This window comes from Lygodium microphyllum, chromosome 15 (assembly GCF_053477565.2).
Source record: "Lygodium microphyllum isolate KBCC chromosome 15, Lygodium_microphyllum_v1.1.10, whole genome shotgun sequence".
Taxonomy (NCBI): Eukaryota; Viridiplantae; Streptophyta; class Polypodiopsida; order Schizaeales; family Lygodiaceae; genus Lygodium; species Lygodium microphyllum.
Genome location: NC_141149.1, coordinates 71,817,099 through 71,824,092, shown reverse-complemented (window position 1 = coordinate 71,824,092; position 6,994 = coordinate 71,817,099).

The following is a 6,994-nucleotide window of genomic DNA, read 5'->3' as shown; positions in this document are numbered from 1 at the left end:
TTGGTTCATGGAGAATGGGAAACGAGAGGGATGCGAAACTCAACCTTTCTGCCCATAAGGCATAGTCCCATTCCGTTCCCCTAAAACAACATAAATTGGATTCAAACTCTATCGACTCTAGGTCTTCACAGTATCGTTATCATGTCTTTTGAGAAAAGTTCACAGCTAGCCGGGACCACCCTTCCATAGGACGGACCCAAGTCACGTCCACCGCACTTTCCTCGATAGCTTTAGTTGTCTAATTAGGTCTACCACATTTATGTGCGATATTTAAAATTAGCTTCATTAATTAAGCCTTTTAGGACACAGAGTTCGTTCATGTAATTTACAACACAAGCAGCCCTTTTATCAAATAAGTTCCTTAACTTATCTTTAAGTTAATCTTTGTCTTCTACCCATACAGGATAATTATGTATCCCTTCTGTCCAACAGAAGTACTTGGTCCAAATCACATGGCACCGAAATTTCCATCCTTTATCTAAAATAGAATCTTCCAATGTCCTAGACATTGGGCTCACGAGAATCTCCAACTCCATTCTGGACAGGCAAGGGGTTTCCAGAGCTCCACCTGACCCACAAGCGGTCTAGGAGTGAGATGCCATTTACGTGGTTGGCCTTTTCACTACTCGACCATTTGGCCTGTGAATCGAACAGTGCCCTCTCAGGATAATCCGCGATGTGATCTTGGAGATGATCCATGCATGCAAAATATCCTTTCTTAATTAATCCAATTAAAATTTCAAGCACAATCAAAGCAATCAGCCCTAATATCATATTCTAGAAAAACATTCCTTTATTCCCATGGCAACTTGTCATTACACACCCCTACCATGCATTTGCTATCAACACAAGCCTTGTAATATTTATCCAAATCACGATGCCACAATCCCTTGATTGAAAGAAAAACATTTAGGGTGTTGTTTAATCAACCAATAAAACTAATTGTATTTTTCCCAAACAATACAATAATAGACGCGATAATAATTCCATCGCATATTCGCTCTCCCCCTTGGGGCCAAAGAGTAGAATTTACTTAATATTCCCTCCTTTAGCCTAAGGCATATGCTAAAAGTTCCAATACTATACATGACGTAAGTCCTATCATTCCAATGCAAATTAATCAATCTAGCAAGAGCATTTATGACTCTTCTCTAAGTGACAATTATCCTTTAGCATTTCCCTACTATGCAACATTTTTTCTTGGCTTTATCTTCCTTTCTCCTAAGGCAAGGAGTCGCATGTCATCGATGCAAAGTTTACATAATCTCTCCCATGTATGTACCATGTATATGCATTTGCGAACTTTAAACAATATTATTCTCGATAAAGATTAGTCAAAGACTCATCAATGCTCAATACTTTAGTGTCCCATATGATGCTTATGCTATGCATGGATTCATCACATAGCAACTAGGTGCAATTTAACTCCCTTTTATACAAGCACTTTACAAACTTCATCTTTGAATATTTGAGATGCGATTTATCCTTTTCAATGACCTATTCTAGCACCACAAGGTACGAAGCCTAATGCATCTCTTGCGAGCATTAAAACAAGCATCTATTAATTTGAAAATACATTACTTACAACAGATACTGCAATGGGATTGATAGTGATGCCTTTTCCCAAAGCTATGTTGCTGATTGTAGGATTGTCATCTACACGTGACATTCTTCGCATGGAGGCCATCGTCCGCAAGGAGAAGGTGGAATAGATTCGAGATGGGAGAGCGAAAGAGAAGATGGTTAAATCAAGGATCGAGATAGAGGGAAATTGTGCAGCCTCTCGAGGTAACTCTTCTCTCTCTCTCTCTCTCTCTCTCTCTCTCTCTCTCTCTCTCTCTCTCTCTCTCTCTCTCTCTCTCTCTCTCTCTCTCTCTCTCTCTCTCTCAAGCTCTCTCTCACAATCTCTTGGAGGGGTATACTCTCTTTCTCCCTCTCTCTTGCAGCCTTTTGGGGTCTCCTTATGCTCCCTTGTGCCTCCCCATGCCTCATATTTATAATGAACTAGAGAGGAGGGGATAAGTCTGAGAACAAGATTGGAGGGGCTCTTAGAAGACTCAGTGATTTGATGCTCAGATCATAAATCTAATGGTTGCATTGGCTCCAAAAGGGGGGTAAAACGCCAAGACACTTGTTTAGAAAGCTCTTAGTTCACTCCTTCTTTTCTCTATTTGAAGAACTGTCTATTGCCTATAGATTGCGATCGCGACACGCGCAATTTTGCCAGTCACTTTTCTTTATTTCTCTTTTTATAAAATTTTCAAAACTAACTAAAACATCACTTGTATTTTCTTTTAAATGACTTTTAGTTCTATCTTTTTAGGATAATATCTGAAATATAATAGTTCCCCTCCCCCCCCCCCCCCCAAAGAATCTAATATTTTTGGACCATTCAAATTATACACATTAATACTAGTGATTAATATGGCTCATAAGTCTCGTTCACATTGTACTTTTCGTGAAGGGTGGCTACGATCCTTATTAATCCGACAAAAATGTCAGATTTATGACTCTCGATTTTTTTAAATATATTTTTAATTGAATGAAAATTATTAACTATTAATGCTAGTCAGTTTTTACCTTAGTTAGTAATCTTACTAACTTGTTAATTGACTAACTTTCGAACTAACCAACTAACTTTTATTGCGTGGAAATATTACATCCTCCCCCCCTTAGGGAAATCGAGATGTCCTCATCTCGAGAGAAATTGGGGAAGACAAGCACTAATGGGGCTTATGACTTGTGGGTTAAGACCCACCACGCATCCGATGCACTACTCTTAATGTTTCAAGTAGTGCACTCATATTATTCGAATTAACCATAGGTACAAGAGTAGGATTTATTCTCAATTGTATTACATGTCGATTAAGCTTCTAAGAATTTTAGTCCTTCTAATAAGGTTTAGTGGGCTCTAGATCTTCGTCTTCATCTGATTCGTCTATATATCCATAGATTGTACTTGTGTAGCTTCGTTTTCTTGGAGGCTCAATGTCTTCTGGACTTAGATCAGGGCAATCTGCTTGGATGTGTCCTAGCTCATTACAATAGAAGCATTGACAGTAAGGACATCTCCTACGGATGTGCCCTATCTCTCCGCACGTATGGCATCTCTTATCCCGATCTCCATAGTCATCTTTGCTACAATTGGCCGATTTAAGTTCTTGGACGATTGGATTCGCTTGGAGTAATGCGTCTTACAAGTCCGTTGGATATATTACTTCAAGATGGTGGTTCAGAGGAGTGTTCAGGCCATGGCAAAACTTGGATACTTGCTGTGCAATATCCATAGGTGGTGCATATTTTACTAGGATTAGAAACTTTGAGTAGTAAGCTTCCAGGGTTAATTCCAACTACTTGAGCTTGAAGAATTCATTCATCTTCAAGGTCTAGTAGGTTGGCGGAAGGTATCATTCGCATAAAGCATCTTTCAATTGAGTCCACATAACAGTGACTTCAGAAATACCTTGATCTTTGCACCATTGCTTCCACCATAACCGAGCCTGGCCAACTAACTTCAGTTTTTCAATCATTGCTTGATTCATGGAGGCAGTTCCCGAAGCATAGAAATAGTCATCCATCGTCTCAATCCATATCTTTGCTTCTGCTCTACTGTGACGTCTAACCCTTCTCCATCAAACTTGGATACCTTAATTTGCTTGAGAAGAAATTTCTTCTCTTGCATGTCAGCATTCGTGGGTGCAGAAGGTGCCTGACAATCAAGCCATACCACTAAGGTTATTTCTATTTAGGATATGTCTATGAACCGAACATTAATCGCAGAACATTAATCAATCATGTATCATCATGAAGTTTTTGCTCTAATACCAACTGTAACGTGTCCGCTTGACCACTTGTGGGACATGTCTTAACAGCCCATCGGGAGGGGAGTCTAGAAAGCGCCACCTAACACTCACAAGGAATGTCACAGGGTTTGTGATCTAGGTCTTCCTGAGTCTACCTCGAAGCGGAAGTATCCGGTCGTTTCCACTTAGGACTGACCTGAAGTCAAGGTTTCTTTCCTATTAGCCAAGTCTCTAGGAAGTAGCTAGCGTCGAGCTCCTGATGAACCGCTTTGTGTAGGAGCAACAGAGTCGAAGCGAATTTATGATGCACTTGGTTCATGGAGAATGGGAAACGAGAGGGATGAGAAGCTCAACCTTTCTGCCCATAAGGCATAGTCCCATTCCGTTCCCCTAAAACAGCATAAATTGGGATTCTAACTCTACTAACTCTAGGTCTTCACAGTATCCTTATCACGTCTTTTGAGAAAAGTTTCCAGCTAATCGGGACCACCCTTTCGTAGGATGGACCCAAGTCACATCTATCGCACTTTCCTCGATAGCTTTAGTTGTCTAATTAGGTCCTACCACATTTATGTGCGACATTTAAAATCAGCTTCATTAATTAAGCCTTTTAGGACACATAGTTTATTCACGTAATTTATAACACATGCACAAAAACAAAACAAGTAGTCCTTTTATCAAACAAGTTCCTTAACTTATCTTTAAGTTCATCTTTGTCTCCTGCCCATACAGAAGAATTATGTATCCCTTCTGTCCAATAGAAGATCCAAATCACATGGCATCGAAATTTCCATCCTTTATCTAGAATAGGATCTTCCAATGTCCCAGACGTTGGGCTCACGGGGATCTCCAACTCCATTCTGGACAGGCAAGGGGTGTCCAGAGCTCCACCTGACCCACAAGTGGTCTAGGAGTGAGATGCCATTTCTATGGTTGGCCTTTTCACCACTCAACCATCGGCCTGTGAATCGAGTAGTGCCCTCTTGGGATAATCTGCGATGTGATCTTGGAGATGATCCACGCATGCAAAAGCAATCAGCCCTAATATCATATTCTAGAAAAACATTCCTTTATTCCCATGGCAACTTGTCATTACATACCCCTTCCATGCATTTGCCATCAACACAAGCCTTGGAATATTTATCCAAATCACAATGCAACAATCCCTTGATTGAAAGAAAAACATTTAGGGTATTTTTCAATCAACCAACAAAACTACTAATTGTATTTTTCCCAAACCACACATATGTGTGCAGGTTAAAGAATGTGCTTTGTGGGCCGAAGCAAGCACCTAGAGCATGATCTGACAAGATTGGAGAGTATCTTGTCAATATTGGATTTTGTATTTCTGATGCTGATCACTCACTTTATGTGAGAAAGGGAGATGCAGGTTTGGTCATCATAGTCATCTATGTGGATGACTTGATTATTATATGAGACAGTGACAATGGGATTGCTGAAGTTAAGGACTTCTTGAAGAAGAAGTTTGAGATGAAAGATTTGGGTGAATTGAGATACTTTCTTGATATTAAGGTGATCAAATGTGATGATGGTGTATGGCTGTCCCAAAGGCAGTATGGCTTGGATATGTTATCCAAGTATGGTATAACAGTATGTAAACCTCTTCCAGTACTGTTGGAGCAAAATGTGAAGTGAGTGCTGATGTTGGAGATGAGATAGAAGACCCTACTATGTCCAGGAGGATAGTAGGGAGTTTGATTTACATGACTATCACAAGGCCACACTTGAGCTATGTTATTGGCCTTGTCAATCACTTTATGCAGATGCCTAGAAAGCCTCATTTGGATGCAGTTAGGAGGTATGTGAAGTCCACTTTACATTATGGACATTTTTATGAGGTAGGTAAGGACATACAGATCTTTGGATACACAGATGAAGATTGGGCTAGTAGCATGTCGGACAGAAGATCTACAAGTGGATTCATGTTTTCTCTTGATAGTGTAGTAGTTACATGGAGCAGCAAAAAGAAACTTATAGTTGCTTTATCAAGTACAGAGGCTGAGTATAGAGGTGCTGCTATGGCAGCATGTGAGATGGTATGGCTGCAAAAGTTATTGGGTGATTTGGATGTGCAGGGAGATAGTCCACTTGTCATTCATTGTGACAACATGAGCAGCATACAGCTAGCTAGGAATCCAGTGTTCCATGCTAGGACAAAACACATTGAGGTGCACTACCACTTTGTGAGAGAGAAGGTACTTGCAAGAAAGATTGACTTGGTATATGTCAGCAGACATGATCAGATAGCTAACATTTTCACAAAGGCATTGGGTGCAAAGAAGCTTCGAAAGTTCCAAAGCTTACTTGGAGATGCAGAGATAGAATTGAGCTTGAGGGGGAGTGTTGAGATGGCAAGCTCAACATGTGCAGACATTGATGAAGGACCGCCTGGCTAGATGAGTCCACACGTCTACACTTAGCACATTGGTGGTCATTATGATACTCACATGGCCATTGACTTATCACTTATTATATTTAGTTTGTTACATCTACCTACAACTGGCAAAGATATAACGCCAGTCGATTAGTGTAGTCGATTATGCACTCTTTGACTTAGAAGGCCACTTTCCTTTATTTTGTATCTTATCTATACTTTGTGTACATTGTATAGTGTGTAGAAGAAGAAGAAGAAACCAGCAAGAAAACGTTTTGGCCTCCATCTCTCTTCTTGTGTCCTTGAGTGAGCTTCCTCTTGTGCATACAGTGTGTGTTTGGCGCAACAGCTCAAGCAAATCCCCCCATCATGCAATTCTTGTGACAGACTTGGAGTGCAGGTTACTGCTACATAGATGCCAAGCGATTTTCTTATTTTCAAAACAATCTAAAGAGGCTAAAATGGTTAGAGAACTTGAATCCTCTCTCTCCCTCACACACACACACACACACTCTCTCTCTCTCTCTCTCTCTCTCTCTCTCTCTCTCTCTCATATCTAGCACCCATATCCATACATAGACACACACACACACACACACACACACACACACACTCTCTCTCTCTCTCTCTCTCTCTCTCTCTCTCTCTCTCTCTCTCTCTCTCTCATGCCAAATACTTTATATATATAGCACTTGCATGCACACACATGCATGTATACTCCCTCCCTCCCTCTCTCCCTCTCTCTCTCATGCACACACTTTATATGTCCTACTCTCTCTCTCTCCCTCTCTTGTAT